The following is a 19,512-nucleotide window of genomic DNA, read 5'->3' as shown; positions in this document are numbered from 1 at the left end:
TTGCCAGCGAAGCACCCGTTTTTGCACTGTTGGGATTCCTTTGAGGCTCCCCTCCATTGGAAACCCCACCTCCGGACTTCTGTGTTTTTTGATGCTGCAGGGGAATCCCAGCAGCGGAATCCCAGCTGTGCAAAATGGGCGCTTCGCTGGCAACGGAAGTGCGGAGGTGGGGTTTCCCAGCGAGGGGAGCCTCAGTGAAATCGCAGCATCACGGGTTTCAAGGACTTTGGTGTTTTTGTGATGCTGCGATTTCACTGCTGGGATTTCCCTGCAGCATCGCAAAAACACAGAAGTCCGGAGGTGGAGTTTCCCATGGAGGGGCGCCTCAAGGGAATCCCAGCAGCGCAAAAACGGGGGCTTCGGCTGGCAAAAGGGGTGAATTTTGGGCTTGCACGCATTAATCGCTTTTCCATTGATTCCTATGGGAAACATTGTTTCGTCTTACAAACGTTTCACCTTAAGAACCTCATCCCGGAACCAATTAAGTTTGTAAGAAAAGGTATCACTGTATTTTCAAAGTACAGTGATACCTCTACTTAAGAATGCCTCTACTTAAGAACCTTTCTAGATAAAAACCAGGTGTTCAAAAAAAATTGCCTCTACTTAAGAACCATTTTCTACTTAAGAACCCACGCCCGGAAAAATTTCCCAGGAAATTTGAGAGCGGCACGAAGGCCCGACCAGTTTCCTGCCATTCCCCCTTTAATCCCGGCCATCTGGGCTACCAGAGGAGCCTTTTGGTGGCGCTTAAGGAGGCTTTGGCAGTCCAGAGCAAACAAAGCATTTTCCTTTATTTGGGTGTATTGGAGGTGCATGCTCCTCCTAGCCGCCACAGAGTCCCTTTTTTTTTTAACCTTAAAGTTTTGGATTTTTTTTATTCTTCTCACCTCACCTTCTTCCTTCAGCAGCAACTGTCCTCCTCCCCTTCTTCTTCCTCCTCCTCCTCCCACCCGAATTCCAAGCTTTTATTTCTTTCCTAATGGGTTTGCATGCATTAATTGCTTTTACATTGATTCCTACGGGGGAAATTGCTTCTACTTAAGAACCTGTTCACAGAACGAATTAAGTTCTTAAGTAGAGGTACCACTGTACTGTATATGTCGGAACCGAATAGTGCTGTTTTCTCCATTTGATTGATGGCGATTTTGTCAATTTTGAGCTGGTTTAGATGTAATTCCAGTGCTTTTTGGACAGAATCCAGTGTTCCAATCACCACTGGAATTGCCACTGCTGGTCTCTGCCGTAATCGTTGAATTTCCATTCTTAAGTCATGATATTTTGCCATTTTTTGTGTGTTCCTTTTCATTGACCTTGCTATCCCCTGGTATTGCAATGCCAATGATAGTCACCTTGCTTTTCTCAACCAGTGTAATGTCTGATGTATTTTGCGCCAGCACTTTGTCCGTTTGCATGCAAAAATCCCACCAGATCTTGACCAACTGATTTTCAGTGACATTTTCAGGCTTGTGTTCCCACCAGTTTGTAGCAGTATGGAAGTTATATATTTTGCATAAATTCCAATGGATCGTTTGTGCAACAAAGTTGTGCCATAAGTTGTAATCAACCTGCGGGATTTTCTTGCAGCAGCTGAGCACATGATCTACAGTTTCATCAGCTTCCTTGCAAAATCTGCATTTAGCATCATTTGAGGACCAATCAATTGTGGCCTTTATGGCATTTGTTTGTTGTTTTTGTTGTTGTTGCTGTTATCTCTGTATTGAACAAATGCTGGACAGAAGAAAAAAAATCATTGTTCTTATTTAATGAAAATGAATAAATGCTTTGCAGCTGCATATATGGAGACCATTTTTTAAAAAGTTGCTTGACAGGGTACAGCGCTGACACCAACTTTTTTTTTTAGATAAAATAAACCATTTGTGATATACCATCTGTTAGATTTCCCCAGAGTTTCACCACGAAGTCATTGATTAATTGCCTTCATGCTGGCACCGATGGTAAAATTCGTTTCTGCTGACCATTGTAGGGGCTGAAGGTCTGTAGTGTTCAGCTAGCCTGGTATGTAGCATTGACCAGGATATGGACTTGATGTCCGTCAGTGCCACAAGGGTCTGACTCTCAGCCATCTTCTATGTTTGTGGCCCTCAGTAATTGAGGAAGTGAGCCCTCTTCCTGTTGTCCGGCAGATCAAGGAACATGCAGAAACGAGACATATATGGTCACCATTCTTCTGCCTATGGGTTGAAGAAGGTTGGAACTAGAGATATCTGAGTAGTCATCCTCTAAGTTAACTGGGCAGTTTGGGGTTTGCTTCTTAAGATGGCTGCAGATGCCATGAAGTGCCTTTGTTCTGTGATTCTTCTTCCACCACTTTGTCGCCAGTGTTAGATTCCCACGTAAATGAAGAGGTGAGTCACAGGAATAGTTCAGCACCTTTATTATCTATTAGCTAGAACTAATACAGACTGCCGGCAGGCTGCAGGGAAGCTGCTTTTAGGGGCTTCCTTGAAGCCTGCTAGCCACTGATAGCTTCTGCTCAGGCAATCTCACACTACTCACAAGAGCCTACCAAACTTTTGCCAGACCCATCCTAGACTACTGCTCATCTGTCTGGAACCCATACCACATCTCAGACATCAACACCCTTGAAAATGTCCAAATATATTTCACCAGAAGAGCCCTTCACTCCTCCACTCGAAACAGAATAGCCTACGAAAATAGACTAACAATCCTGGGCCTGGAAAGCTTAGAACTACGGCGCCTAAAACACGATTTGAGTATTGCCCACAAGATCATATGCTGCAACGTCCTACCGGTCAATGACTACTTCAGCTTCAACCACAACAACACAAGAGCACGCAACAGATTCAAACTTAATACGAACCGCTCCAAACTTGACTGTAAAAAATATGACTTTAACAATCGAGTTATTGAAGCGTGGAACCCATTACTGGACTCAATTGTGTCAACCCCTAACCCCCAACATTTCTCCCTTAGACTCTCCACGATTGACCTCTCCAGGTTCCTAAGAGGCCAGTAAGGGGGATACATAAGTGTGGTGTGCCTTTCGTCCCCTGTCCAATTGTCTTTCCTTTATTTCATCTATCATATATATTCTCTTCCTTTCATATATCCTCTCCTCTAAGTTCACTTTTACCCTTATATATATTACCACATGTCTTTTTTTCTTCCTATGTATTTGTGTATTGGACAAATGAATAAATGAATAAATAAATAAATAAATAAATAAATAAATAAATAAATAAATAAATAAATGAATGAATGAATTAATGAATGATAGGAATTTATTTCTCCCGCCACTAAATTAGCCAATCAGCAGCAGCTATGCAAATAATCACTACATTCAGGCGGGTGTTGTTACTTACCATCGCTACCGGTGTGATGCGCACACAGCTTCGGTTTACCGGCATACACACACACAACAATATTTTGCTTCTGCGCATGTTCAGGAATCAAAATCTCATGAGAGGACACATGCGTAAGATTTCAGCAATTTTTTTTTGCTTCTGTGCATGTACAGAAGCAAAAGGTGGTCAAAATCTATCACGCGGGTGCAACGTCTCGCGAGATTTTGCTTCCTGAACATGTGCAGAAGCAAAATCTCGCTGAGACATGCGCACTCATGCACCAGCGATGCAGAACTGCACACACAGCTCCATTTTCACTACTGGTGCGCAGTGTGGCACGTAACAGGTAAGTAAACTGATACCACATATATCCCTACGTAACATCTTAGCTGGCCAGAGTGCAATTTAATTTATATTCAAATGCACCATAGCATCCATTACATTATAGCTGTGGGACTATTATTGTGTAGAATGACTTCACTTTGCAGAACGTGGATTACAAAGAAAACAATACATGCTTGGATATTATGATTCCTTGTAAAAGATTGTAAATATTGCCACCCTATCCTTAGACTTAGTTTGCTATAAATTCAGTGGAAACTCCCTCAAAAGCAGCTGGAAAAGCACAACCTGCAACTGAAAATGAGCAATACTTAACAAAGAATATGATTTCTGTCACCTAAATTAAATCAGTCTCTTTTATGTACTCTGATAAAATTCTTTGGAAAATGCTGTCACGTTTAATTCCCTCTTTCTCTTCCTCTTCAACAGTTTTCTGAGCAAGATATTTAAAATTAATGAAATCTACCTCTATTTTAGCAATGGTATTGTGGGAAGGCCCCTCACCTCAGAATAATGAAAAGTTTTGGGAAATATTAAAAAAAAAGGTACAGCATTATATTTCCCTAAAATAGAAAAGAAGAAACATGTTTTAAGAGGCAGAAAGTAGCCCCAATTTTTTCTTACTAGCCCAAAGCATATGCCAGCACTTAAGGAATAAAAAGCTTATGGAAAGATGAAGAAACTATCTAGATAGCTCTATTCATAAGCAAAGCAAATACTGTAGGCAGGAATCCATCGAGGCGGGATATTTTGAAACTTCTTGCAGCAGTCTGACAGCTATCAAAGGCAGAGTGGTAGGATTAGAACAAGCAGCCCTCAAAGCCGGAAATGTAGACTGCTACCTTATTGCACAAATGTGTATAAAAATATTGAGCCCAAAGTGATTCAGGCCTAGTCCAACAAATGCAGAGCAGAGGGTTTGAGGTTATAATGCAGTGATTTTCAACCTTTTTTGAGCCGCGGCACATTTTTTACATTTACAAAATCCTGGGGCACACCACCAACCAAAATGACACAAATTAAATAAATAAATAAATAAATAAATAAATAAATAAATAAATAAATAAATAAATAAATAAATAAATAAATAAATAAATAAATAAATAATACATACATACATACATACATACATACATACATACATACATACATACATACATAACCCCCTCGTATATACAATCCCATGTAACATCCCCTTATAAATACAGTCAATCATCAATCATCCCTACTCAAATTTATATCTCATTTCTGGGTACTTCTCCTGTCTTTCCCCCTTTTCTCTCTCATGTTTGTCATTTCTCTCTCTTCCTCCCTTTTTCCCTCATTCCTTTTCCCTCTCACTTCTCCTCTTTTTCCATCCCTGTCTCTCTCCCCCCCCCCCCTTATGTGTGTGTGTGTATACACACTGGAACCATTTCCAAAACCAGTTGAGGGCTGGGGTTTTTTCTCTTTTGTTCTTTTCAAAAAGAGGTGTGGGCTGGGGGGCATTTCTTATTATTTGGGTGCTTTTTACCATATGCTTCAAGAATCACCCCTCTCTCTCTCTTTTGTTTCTCTCTCCTCTCATTCTCTGCCTCAATCATTTCTCCTTTTTTCTCCCCTTTTTGTTCTAATTTCTCTCTCCTTTCCTCTCCCTATCTGTCTCTCTTGCTTTCTCTCTCTCTTGCTATCTCTTTTTCTCTTATTTTCTCTCTCTCTCTCTCTTGTTCTCTCTTATTTTCTTTCTCTCTCTCTTGTTCTTTCTCTCTCTCTCTTTCTCTCTCCCTCCCTCTTTCTCTCTTTTTCTCACTTTCTCTCTTGTTTTCTCTCTCTCTCTTGCTTTCTCTCTCTCTCTTGTTTTCTTTCTCACACTCTTTCTCTCTCTTGTTCTCTCTCTTGCTATCTCTTTCTCTCCCCCTTTCTCTCTCTCTCTTTCTCACTTTCTCTCTATCTTGCTGTCTGTTGCTGTCACTCACTTTCGTTCTCTCTCCGTTCTTCTCAGCGGAGGCCAGCGAAGGTGATATTCAATGTCGGGAGCGCGCGGGCGGTTGCGCGTGCTCCCTACCCCCCTGCTAGCCGCTCGGAATATTCAAAATAAGAAAAGCCTTCACCGGCGAAGGTTTTTCTTATTTTGAATATTCCGAGCGGCTAGCAGGGGGGTAGGGAGTGTGCGCAACCGCCCGCGCGCTCCCGACATTGAATATTACCTTCGCTGGCCTCCGCTGAGAATGGAGAGAGAACGAGAGTTGGGCCATTTTTTGTCTCCTGCGTTCCGGGTGTGGGAGGAGCCACGCCGAAAGGCAGGAGACAGCGGAGGAGGAGAGGGGGCGGGCGGGGGGCAGCACTGAAAGGCCGAGGGGGCCGGAGGCACCGTGGGGAGGCAGGGGCGGCTGCGGCTCCCTTCCCTTCTGCTGCCGGCGCCTCCCCGCCCCCCCACGCGCTTTCGGGGAAGCGACGGTGCTTTGGGGAAGCGACGAGAAGCCATGGGCGCGAGGGGGCCGACTTTCAAAGCAACCTTTGCCGGCCTCCCGGGGGAGGGTGCCAATAGCGGCGGCGGCGGGGCAATAGCGGGGGGGGAACCGCCTCGCGGCACACCTAGTGTGCCGCGGCACACCGGTTGAAAAACACTGTTATAATGCACAGCCCCAGCTCCATAATTAGAATATTATAGCATCCTTAGAAACCCAAGTGCCTAGCTACAAATCATTTCTTTGCTCCTGCATTGCTTCTTATTGGCAGCTGTCCTAATTCACCTACATGATCTACATCCCTCTCTTTGAAATTTCAGGGACTGTTATAGTGTGGAGGAGCCATCTAATGAAACAAAATCCATCTTCTTGGATAGATGGAAGAAGCTGTGCTTAACTGTCTGAGACTGATGAGATAGTGGAGAATATCTCCACGAGGTGAGGCAGTAGCTCCAATAACAACAACAACAACAAAAAAAAAACCCCACTGTGACTTCAAACTTACAACCGGCAAAGTCCATACCTGATTCTGTTCTTTAATATCACAATAACCTGAAATATTTTATTTCCATTATTTTTGAATGCTATTGTTAAATTCAGCACTGAAAGAAAGTCTAAACAAAGCAATATTCTCCAACTATATTTCTCCTTACTTTTTTTTATTTATTTATTTATTTATTTATTTATTTATTTATTTATTTATTTAGTTAGTTAGTTAGTTAGTTAGTTAGTTAGTTAGTTAGTCAGTCAGTTAGTTAGTTAGTTAGTCCGTCCAGTACACAATGAGGGTTTTAGTGGGTATATATCTATATACACATAGTAAAATACATGATGAAGGTTATAGAGGAGATACTCATAGTAAAATATATCTAAGAAAGAATAGAAATGAAGGTATAGTAATAGAACATATCAATGAAAGAATAGAAGAAGAGATATAGGAATAGAAGAAAGGTATAGGAGATATAGGAGAGCAATAGGACAGGGGACGGAAGGCACTCTAGTGCACTTGTACTCGCCCCTTACTGACCTCTTAGGAATCTGGATAGGTCAACCGTAGATAATCTAAGGGTAAAGTGTTGGGGGTTTGGGGATGACAATATGGAGTCCGGTAATGAGTTCCACGCTTCGACAACTCGGTTACTGAAGTCATATTTTTTACAGTCAAGTTTGGAACGGTTAATATTAAAGTTTAAATCTGTTGTGTGCTCTTGTGTTGTTGTGGTTGAAGCTAAAGTAGTCGCCGACAGGCAGGACGTTGCAGCATATGATCTTGTGGGCAATACTTACATCTTGTTTAAGGCGTCTTAGTTCTAAACTTTCTAGGCCCAGGATTGAAAGTCTAGTCTCGTAGGGTACATATTACATATTGGGACAACTCCAAAATTTCAAAGCAAGTGAGTATTTAGGGAACAATTTAGACCCAGCATGCCTGGAAAACACTAGGTTGGGGGATGCTAGTTGAAAAAGTACTGAGGGTTTGGGGGTTGTTGGGTTTTTTTGGTTATATTGTGTGTATGTCTGTTAGTATATGGGGTCTTTTAAATATTTTAATTTTAAATTTGTTAGATTATTTATGATTTGTTTCCACGTGTTGTGAGCCGCCCCGAGTCTTCGGAGACGGGCGGCATACAAATCTAAGTAATAAATAAATAAATAAATAATAAATATATAAATATATCAACATCCTAGAGGAGAGGCTCAAAATACAGAAAGATCTCGATAGATTAACACTGTGGGCCCAAACTATCAAAATGATGTTCAAGTAAAAAAAAGCAAAGTCCTATACCTCGGTAAGAAAAACCCAAGACACATAGAAACATAGAAGACTGACGGCAGAAAAAGACCTCATGGTCCATCTAGTCTGCCCTTATACTATTTCCTGTATTTTATCTTACAATGGATATATGTTTATCCCAGGCATGTTTAAATTCAGTTACTGTGGATTTACCAACCACGTCTGCTGGAAGGTTGTTCCAAGGATCTACTACTCTTTCAGTGAAATAATATTTTCTCACGTTGCTTTTGATCTTTCCCCCAACTAACTTCAGATTGTGTTCCCTTGTTCTTGTGTTCACTTTCCTATGTACAAATTAGCAGGAACCACACTTAGCAATATTGACTGTAAAAGAGAGCTCAAAGTCTTGGTGGATTAACAACCAAATATGAGCCAGCAATGTACAGCAGCGGCTAAAAAAAGCCAACACAATCTTAAGATGCATCAACAGAGGGATGCACTCCAGGGAAGTGTTAGTAACACTATAAGGAAGTGATAGGGAAGTATTAATACCACTATATAACGCCCTAGTTAGGCCACACCTGGAGTACTGCATTCAATTCTGGTCACCACACTACAAAAGGGACATAGAAACTGGAAAAGGTACAGAAAAGAGCAAGTGATAAGGGGACTAGGAACCAAGACATACAAAGAGAGGTTTCTGGGCATGGGCATTGATAGTCTAGAGAAAAAGAGGGCCGGGGGTGGGGGGAGACAACATGATAGCAGTATACAGGCACTTGAGGGGTTGCCACAGAGAGGAAGGAGTCACACTGTTTTCCAGGGCACCAGAGGACCAGACGAGGAACAATGGATGGAAGTTGACCAAGGAAAGATTCAACCTGGAAATGAGGAGGAACTTCCTGGCGGTGAGGGCGATCAACCAGTGGAATTGCCTGCTAGCAGAGGCTGTGAATGCCCCAACTCTTGATATATTCAAGAGGAGATTGGACTGCCATCTGACTGGGGTGGTGTAGGATTCCTGCTAGAGCAGGGTGTTGGACTAGATCAGTGATTTTCAAACTTTTTTGAGCCTGTTGTGGTTAGCTCTGGCCCAGCTCCTGTCCCAAGGACTGTGAATGTGGGGGAGACATCCACATGCTGCAGGCCTGTTTTGCCCCCGGTGGAATCTGATGATGAAGGCTCCCCTGACCAAGAAGACATGAGTGACAGGGAGGAGGAGAGTGTGGCAGACAACTCAGAAGGAGATCAATTATCTAGCTCCTCTTTGGATTCAGAACAAGAGTTAATGATATAGCCACGCATGCGGAGAGCGATGCATAGGCAACAACAACTGAGAGATTATTATCAAAGAAAATGAGGCCACCTGTGGTTGGGTGGGGATGTGGTAATTAGTGAGGCTGCTATAAATAGCAGCCTGTGGGTTTGGCCATTGTGGAGGATTATCTGATCGTTGTGTTTCGTGCCTGCTTTGCTGTGTTTGACCTTTTGTGTGCTGATTTTTCCCCGCTTTGAAACTAAACCAGAGCAAAGTGTGTTTCACTTTGTGAAAGAAGGACTGTGAATTGCCTCACAGCTGCAAGATAAGTATCACAGAACTGATAAGGGACTTGTACCAATTACCAGTTTGTTTGGAGACGAGTGCTCTTTGCTATACCAAAAGAGGGCTTAGGTTAAGTGAATTTTCATTATAAAGAACATTGTTTTGAATTTTCAAACGTGTGTGTGTCTGAAATTTGTACCTGTGAATTTTCGGGAGGAGTCTACCAGAGAGCCCGACAGAACAGAGCAGCGGTACATTTTTTACATTTACAAAATCCTGAGGCACACCCCCAACCAATATGACACAAAATGACACTCTAACACATTGTGATGCATTGTGATGCATTGTATATCACCCTCTGCGGGGGCCTATTATAAAAAGAAAAAGGTCAAATATCTATATACACCATCAGGATAGACATAACCAGCTGAGGCTGAGGCTTCATCTAGTGGTGGCAACATTTATCTCCGGTCCTGACCAGGATGAGAAATCGGGACATGGGGAGGAGTAGCAACTTCAACTACTCACTGTGGCCACCCAATGACAAGTGTGCGGCAGCCTGAGTGGGGGCCTTCCTGGGTGTGGATGAGAGGTGGCCTCCTATTGGTTCATCGCTAGTGGTCGAGATGAATCCTAGAAGGTGATTGGTCAGTGAGCATTCCCTGTGCCTCCATTCTTCCTGTCACTGATAGCTGGAGGGATTGTGAGGGGAATGTTTGTGTTCGGATGGAGGCAGCTGGCGGCGGGCCGGATAAATGGCATCTGCAGGCCATATCTGGCATATGGGCCGTAGTTTGAGGACCCATGTTTAAGAGCCGGGGTGGCGCAGCAGGTAGAGTGCTGTACTGCAGTCCACTGAAGCTGACTGTAGATCTGAAGGTCAGCTGTTCAAATCTCATCACCGGCTCAAGGTTGACTCAGCCTTCCATCCTTCCGAGGTGGGTAAAATGAGGACCCAGATTGTGGGGGCAATAGGCTGACTCTGTTAAAAAGTGCTGTTGCTAACATGTTGTAAGACGCCCTGAGTCTAAGGAGAAGGGCGGCATAAAAATGAATGAATGAATGAATGAATGAATGAATGAATGAATGAATGAATGAATGAATAAATAAATAAATAAATAAATAAATTTCCCCACGGCACACCTGACCATGTCTCATGGCACACTAGTGTGTCGCGGCACAATGGTTGAAAAACACTGGACTAGATGACCTGCAATGTCCCTTTCCACTCTAACAAATGAATAAATACTGATGTTCAAATTGATCCATCTGATTCCATGAATACGTTTTTGGCATTGTTAACATCTGGTACACTATGGGCCTCTGCCCTTTCCAAACTGTCTGCTGGATTAATTGGAGGAAGATTCTTGGAAGTTTCCTTCAATTACATTGATACTATCTTTTTCAACTGTTCTCAATGCATTACCTTCTTTATCCAGGAAATATATTTACTGGGGCTGGTTTAATTTATTGCCCTTCTCCTGGACTTCCCCCACATACACATCAATCACAATTTCTGCCCCACTTCTGGCTGAAGGTTGAGACATTCTCAAAGGATGGAGAAGGGGTTCCATCCATTAAGGAGCATTAAACTCTTTTGTTAAGTCCTGCAGCTGTCAGATGATAGGTCCATTCACAACATTTCTAACAGCTAGCATCTGTCACTTATATCTGCAACTGAAGAGCTCGGAGTTTACTAAGCCCTGCCTTTGTCTGACTCATCCATCTTGGCTTGCAAAGATTCACCAGATAAATTCTATAAATGAAATCTATTCATTTGGAAATGTTGTATTTGTATTTATTAGATTTGTATGCCACCCCTCTCCGAAGACTCGGGGCGGCTAACAACAATATAAAAAGACAATGTAAACAAATCTAATATTAAAAAACAATCTAAAAAACCCCAATTTAAAGAACCACTCATACATACAAGCATACCATATATAAATTCTATAAGCCTAGGGGGAAGGGAAATTTCAATTCCCCCATGCCTGACGACAGAGGTGGGTTTTAAGGAGCTTGTCAAAGGCAAGGAGGGTGGGGACAACTCTGATATCTGGGGGGAGCTGGTTCCAGAGGGTCGGGGCCGCCACAGAGAAGGCTCTTCTCCTGGGTCCCACCAAACGACATTGCTTAGTCGACGGGACCCGGAGAAGGCCAACTCTGTGGGACCTAACTGGTCGCTGGGATTCGTGCAGCAGAAGGCTGTCCCGGAGATACCACTTTGTGTGGAACCACTTTTGTGGTGGAGTCCTTGCTCTCTGAGATTGGTTATTTTAATTACCTTGCTAGCTAACAGTTCTAAAGGTAGTGGCGTTTGCTCTCTATCTACATCAGTGTTTCTCAATTATTTTCTGTTATGCCCCTCCCAGGAAGAAGTAAACATTTCATGCCCCCCCCAACTCTCCGCTGAGAAGACTGTTTGCAATATTCAGCATGTTTTCATTGAAAAAATTCAAGCAGCTTATCAGCGTGTTAGGGGTATAATGTATGTAAAGGACGCCTTAATTTATTTGGATTCATGCTCTCCGCTGCCAACATTTTTAGGGACAGTAAACATACCGGTCTTTCATCGTCTCCCACAGTAGTTACAGTGAAGCCAAGCTCTACATACGCTTTGTCATATTTCCTCATCTTAGCTTTCGGGAGACTTACATTTGTCTCACTATCTCCATCTCTCTCCTCCTTTCTTTTCATCCCTGTTAGATATCTTTCCATAGTGTCTCTTGAGGTTTGTTATATGCACTTCGTATCTCCTATTCTGTGCTATGTGCTATTGTTCACGGCAAAAAAAACCTACTCCTTGCATCAAAAAAACTCACATTCCCCAGGGTCACACATTCCCCTTGGCATCGCTCTGCACCCCCCCTCCAAGAATCCTGCCTCACTATTTGAGAAACACTAGTCTACAGACAAATTGCTTGTTTGTAGGGGTCGTTGTTTTCTCTTTGATAGCTCTTTGCTTAGGTTGTTGATTACTGCTTGATTGTTTGTGTGGTGTTACTCCTGATGTTAATCCCTGCATGCATTGATTAATAGTGAAGAGGTGAATTGATTGATTGATTGATTGATTGATTGTTAGAGTTGAAAGGGACCATGAAGGCCATCGAGTTCAACCCCCTGCCTATAGTACACCAGTCAAGTGGCAGTTCAATCTTCTCTTTAAAATGTCCAGAGTGTTGGAGTTCACAATGTCCGCTGGTAGGTTGTTCCATTGGTTGATCGCTCTGACCGTCAGGAAGTTCCTCCTTATCTCCATGTTGAATCTCTCCTTGGTCAGCTTCCAGCCGTTGTTCCTCGTCCGGCCCTCTGGTGCCCTGGAGAATAAAGTGATCCCCTCCTCTCTGTGACATCCCCTCGTATACTTGTAGATTTTCTCGTTTTTGAAGTTTTCCTTTTCTTTTTCTCTTTCAATTTTTCCTTTTTTAAATTTCTTTTTTCTTTCATAAAATGTACAGTATTTACAGTGAAAACAAAATTTTCTCAATTGTTGTAAATATATATACAACTCGGCATATGCTTCTGATGAAAATCGGGATGCAAACCATCTTGGATATGTTTATTTTTCTTTTATGTTTATGTGTTTGTATATTTTCGTAAACTCCTTAAAGCCCACCTCTGTCGTCAGGCGTGGGGGAACTGAAACATCTCCCCCTGCCTATGTAGTTTTTTGTGCATGATATGATTGTATGTATGTTTTCATATATTGGGGTTTCTTGTTTTTTTTAGAATTTTTAAATGTTATTTTAGATTCTATTAGATTTGTCATTATATATTGTTTTTATCATTGCTGTAAGCCGCCCCGAGTCTTCGGAGAGGGGCGGCATACAAATCTAATTAATAATAATAATAATAATAATAATAATTATTATTATTATTATTATTATTATTATTATTATTATTATTATTATTAATCATGGGCTTTCCCAAATATGCCCATGTTACACCAACACTCCACAGTCTGCATTGGTTGCCGATCAGTTTCCGGTCACAATTCAAAGTATTGGTCATCACCTATAAAGCCCTTCATGGCACTGGACCAGGATATCTACGAGACCGCCTTCTGCCGCACGAATCCCAGCGACCGGTTAGGTCCCACAGAGTTGGTCTCCTCCGGGTCCCGTCAACTAAACAATGCCGTTTGGTGGGACCCAGGGGAAGAGCCTTCTCTGTGGCGGCTCTGACCCTCTGGAACCAGCTCCCTCCAGAGATTAGAACTTCCCCCACCCTCCTTGCCTTTCGTAAACTCCTTAAAACCCACCTCTGTCGTCAAGCGTGGGGGAATTGAAACATCTCCCCCTGCCTATGTAGTTTTTTGTGCATGATATGATTGTATGTATGTCTTTATATATTGGGGTTTCTTGTTTTTTAGATTCTAACTATTAGATTTGTCATTATATATTGTTTTTATCATTGCTGTAAGCCACCCCAAGTCTACGGAGAGTGGCGGCATACAAATCTAATTAATAATAATAATAATAATGATGATGATGATGATGATGATGTATCCATGAACACCAACTAGCAGTCAGAAAATATGATGAAAACTCCTTAATAAAACATGGACAGACTAGCTATACTTTCAACTGTGAAACTGTAAGTATCCTACACCAAGCTAATTCCAAAAATGTGAGGGAATTACTGAAAACTTGGCATTCAGACAAATCAGCCATCAACAGACCCAGGTTCAATCTACTACTTAGTGCACTACTCAGTTGCACTACTGGCATTAACAATTGGCAATAACTTTGGCACTCAGTGAATGTGAGATCAGGCACAGTTGTGACAGTTTTCTGGTGAATAGTAAGACAAAAGAAAAATAAGTGGAGGAAATGTTACTGATGATGGTGAAGGAACAAAATTAACAGTTATAGAGCAAGAAATCGTCAACCACAAAGGGAATTAAAGAATGTACTTCACAAGACAGACACTATTCAGTTAATGGGAGTCCCAGGGGATTGGGTGGCAAGTCAAGTTAAAAATGGATAGATAGATAGATAGATAGATAGATAGATAGATAGATAGATAGATAGATAGGTAGGTAGGTAGGTAGGTAGGTAGGTAGGTAGGTAGAGAGAGAGAGAGAGAGAGAGAGAGAGAGAGATAGGCAGATAGACAGACAGACAGACAGATAGATAGATAAAGGGAGAGAGAGAGAGAGAGATAGGCAGATAGACAGACAGACAGACAAACAGACAGATAGAGAAAGGGAGAGAGAGAGAGAGAAAGAGAGATAGGCAGATAGACAGACAAATAGATTAGATAGATAGATAGATAGATAGATAGATAGATAGATAGATAGATAGATAGAGGGAGAGAGAGAGAGAGAAAGAGAGATAGGCAGATAGACAGACAGACAGACAGACAGACAGATAGAGAAAGGGAGAGAGAGAGAGAGAGATAGGCAGATAGACAGACAAATAGATAAGATAGATAGATAGATAGATAGATAGATAGATAGATAGATAGATAGATAGATAGATAGATAGATAGATAGAGAAAGAGAGAGATGGGCAGATAGACAGACAGATAGATAAGATAGATGGATGGATGGATGGAGGGAGGGAGGGAGGGAGAGGGGGGGAGAGAGAGAGAGAGAGATAGGCAGATAGGCAGACAGACAGACAGACAGATAGATGGGAGAGAATTGCAAACTTCTCTATCAGATACAAAGGAACTTCTTTCTCAAGAGATATTGGTGCAGGGGTAAAATTCTCCCAGTTCATTCATGCCTGTCAGTTGTCAGAGAATCAGTCGCGAAAGTAGCACGAGACTCCACCTACCCGCCATTTAGGTTCTTTTACCCTCTGCGCATGCGCAACGGCCATGGCAGTATCTGGGCAGGTGGGAGGAGCCTGACACTGCCTTCATGATTGGCTCTCCAAGGACCAACAGGCACGAGCAAACCAGGAGCACTTCACCCCTGTATTGGAGATATTCAAACGGTGAAGACTTACCTATGGAGGATAACTCTGTTTTGATTATTTTGGTATTCCTTAGAGGTTCCTGACAATTCCTTTGCTTCTGGAAAGCAGGAAGTAAGTTCATTGGCTAACATAGGCAGCCAAAACTATTCAAACCCTGTTCTTACTCTGATTCCCTTCCTCTAAACTTCATGAGAAATGAACAAGCTTCTTCAATTAACTTGCCGATTCAGATATTTCCAATATTACGTACCATCTTCAAGAACTAGAGAAGTAGTTTGGCATCATCTAGATACTCTGGGGTCGCACTTATGTTCCTAAATCAATTACTTTTGTAATTGTCAAATTAAAATTAATTGCAACTCAAATGCTCCATTATATCAACCGGCTCTAAATTTCCTGCCATATTCCAGATTCACAGCTGGAGAAAACAGGCAATTGAGTCGCTATTAGCATTCAGAACACGGTTGCTGTTTCAGTTTTCTGTTTTCAAATAATCTAATCTGTGTTATCTTTTGCTGGTTATGAACTCCAAGGCTTTGTTTACTTCGATTGCCCTCCTGCCAGGCTTTTATGAGGTTCTTCCTCCACTCTCTGTGTAACAATATAGGTTTGTATTGGGGGTCCAACTGTACACAGTCTTATTTGGAATTCACCAGTGTATTCTACTTTATTAGCTCAATTTGTCTTCATTGTAATCTTGCTCTGTTGACCAATAACGTATATAGCACCATCTGGTACATAAGCACTAATGAGAATACTTGGGGCATCATTCATTAGTGGATTGGACATTTACAGCTGTGTGGGTAGAAGCGGGACTCAAAGGGGTCCCTACGCCTCAGTTTTAAAACTCACCAAAGACTTCTTATTTGGTAAAATAATCAATATCTTTAACTAGAAATGAGAAATTCCCAAGTCTATTCAGATTGCTGGTGGAATTATCATTCTAAACCTACTATGGGTAAAGTTTCATGCTTGATACCTGTTGTGGTTAGCTTTGGCTCAGCTCCTGCCCCAAGGACTGTGGATGTGGGGGAGACATCCACATGCTGCAGGCCTGTTTTGCCGCCCCCCCCCCCCCCGTGGAATCTGCTGATGAATGCTCCTCTGACCAAGAAGACATGAGTGACAGGGAGGAAGAGAGTGTGGCAGACAGCTCAGAAGGAGATCAATTATCTAGCTCCTCCTTGGATTCAGAACAAGAGTTAATGATACAGCCACGCATGCGGAGAGCGATGCATAGGCAACAACAACTGAGAGATTATTATCAAAGAAAATGAGGTCACCTGTGGTTGGGTGGGGCTGTGCTAATTAGTGAGGCTGCTATAAATAGCAGCCTGTGGGTTTGGCCATTGTGGAGGATTATCTGATCGTTGTGTTTTGTAACTGCTTTACTGACTTTGACCTTTTGTGTGCTGATTTTTCCCCGCTTTGAAACTAAACCAGAGCAAAGTGTGTTTCACTTTGTGAAAGAAGGACTGTGAATTGCCTCACAGCTGCAAGCTAAGTATCACAGAACTGATAAGGGACTTGTACCAATTACCAGTTTGTTTGGAGACGAGTGCTCTTTGCTATACCAAAAGAGGGCTTAGGTTAAGTGAATTTTCCTTATAAAGAACATTGTTTTGAATTTTCAAACGTGTGTGTGTCTGAAATTTGTACCTGTGAATTTTTGGGAGGAGTCTACCAGAGAGCCCGACAGAACAATACCCAGCACAAAACCTTCAAGACAAATAGTAACTTAGAGTCAGGAGTGGAATCCAGCAGGTTCTGGAGAACCGATAGCAGCAATTTTGAATAATTCAGAGAATCAGCAAATACCACCTCTGGCTGGCCCCCAGAATGGAGATTTTGCAGGATACTTCCCCCTAGAGTGGGGTAGGAATAGAGATTTTGCAGTATCCTTTCCCCTGGAGTGGGTGGGAATAGAGATTTTGCAGTATCCTTCCCCCTGGAGTGGGTGGGAATAGAGATTTTGCAGTATCCTTCCCCATGGAGTGGGGTGGGAATAGAGATTTTGCAGTATCCTTATCCTTGGAGTGGGGTAGGAATAGATATTTTGCAGTATCCTTCCCCCTGGAGTGGGATGGGAATGGAGATTTTGCAGTATCCTTCCCCTTGGAGTGGGGAGGGAATAGAGATTTTGCAGTACCCTTCCCCTTGGAGTGGGGAGGGAATAGAGATTTTGCAGTATCCTTCCCCTTGGAGTGGGATGGGAATAGAGATTTTGCAGTATCCTTCCCCCTGGAGTGGGATGGGAATAGAGATTTTGCAGTATCCTTCCCCCTGGAGTGGGGTGGGAATAGAGATTTTGCACTTTGAAAGCTTAGAACTTCATCGCCTCAAATATGACCTAAGCATTGCCCATAAAATTATATGCTACAACGTCCTTCTGGTCAACGACTTCTCCACCTTCCACCTCAACAACACACAAGCACACAACAGATTCAAACTCAATGTAAACTGCTCCAAACTTGCCTGCAAAAAGTATGACTTTAGTAATCGAGTGGTTGAAGCTTGGAACTCACTACCAGACTCTGTAATGTCATCTCCTAACCCCCAAACCTTTACCCTTAGACGGTCCACTGTTGACCTCTCCAGATTCCTAAGAGGTCAGTAAGGGGCATGCATAAGTGCACCAATGTGCCTCCCGTCCCTGTCCCAATGCCTCTTTATGTCTTACTCTCACCATGTATATGAATATTACTATTTATAACGTTCTTCTAATCTTTTATTCATGTATATTAACATGATTATTTCTCCGCATCCCTGCATTATATACTTGACAAAAATAAAAAGTTTGACTATCCTTCCTCTGGAGTGGGGAATGGAGATTTTGCACTATCCTTGCCCTGGAGTGGGGTGGGAATAGAGATTTTGCAGTAACCTTGCCCCACCGCACCCACCAAGCCACGCCCACTGTGATTTCATCACTGCTTATCAAATATTTGGTATGAGGACAAGTTCAATTGAAACCACAAATTCCAGGTAGTAACATGTTGTTGTTGTTGCTGTTATTCATGGAAAGGACCAGTTGCAGTTGCAAATCCTGGAGTCATGTGGTCACCTATGAAACCACCTGACATGCAAGGTTAATTATTATTATTATTATTATTATTATTATTATTATTATTATTATTAATTAGATTTGTATGCCGCCCCTCTCCGTAGACTCGGGGCGGCTCACAACAACAACAAAGACAATGTAAGAACAAATCTAATAATTTAAAAAACACTAAAAACCCCATTATTAAAAGCAAGCATACACACAAATATACCATGTATAAACTGTATAGGCACGAGGGAGATATCTCAGTTCCCCCATGTCTGACGGCAGAGATGGGTCTTAAGAACTTTACGAAAGGCAAGGAGGGTGGGGGCAGTTCTAATCTCCGGGGGGAGCTGGTTCCAGAGGGTCGGGGCCGCCACGGAGAAGGCTCTTCTCCTGGGTCCCGCCAAATGGGGGAGCCAGATTCACTTAAAAACCATGTTACTAACTTAACAACTACAATGACAACTACAACTACAATCACTTAATAATTATGGCCAGAAAGGTGGTAAAATTGGGCAAACCTCTCGCTTAGCAACAGAAATTTCGGGTTCAGATGTGGGCATAAGTTAAAAACTATCAGTACTTGTTTTATTTTGTTTGGTAGGGTTAGTCTTATTTTATGGTTTAATTTCTCAGATATTTTTATTCAAATTACTCAGAGACTTGTGATATAATTATAGAGAGTATTGTATAATCTATTGACATTTTTTTAAAAAAAATATTGAATTTAATTATCTTCCCAGAAGCAAAAAGTACTATATAGTTCTCCTATAACAGCAACTCTGACCATCCATGACTGAAAATTGAATTGAATATGTTTTAATTTTAATAATTTATGTCACGCTTCCTATTCTTCTCAGTGCTTGGCAAAGCTGCCAACTTTTTGGCATCTGTTTTCAATGATTTCGGTATATGGTTTCTGATTAAATAACACTAGGACAATTCTGGATGCATTTTTTTTTTCAATTAGTGACTTGAGGATAAAGTGGAAAACAGCTTCTTTCACAGAGAGAGAAAAAATGAGAAATTGTAAAACAATTAACAGACATTTTAAAGTAAGAATCACCCCAAAATGTCAATTGCTCATGGAAAGAAAATAGAAAAAGAAAACCAAGTGTAAACTTTTCGCCTCAAAATTTCCAG

The sequence above is a fragment of the Erythrolamprus reginae genome, chromosome 5, assembly GCF_031021105.1.
Source record: "Erythrolamprus reginae isolate rEryReg1 chromosome 5, rEryReg1.hap1, whole genome shotgun sequence".
Taxonomy (NCBI): Eukaryota; Metazoa; Chordata; class Lepidosauria; order Squamata; family Dipsadidae; genus Erythrolamprus; species Erythrolamprus reginae.
This window is presented reverse-complemented; position numbering follows the sequence as displayed.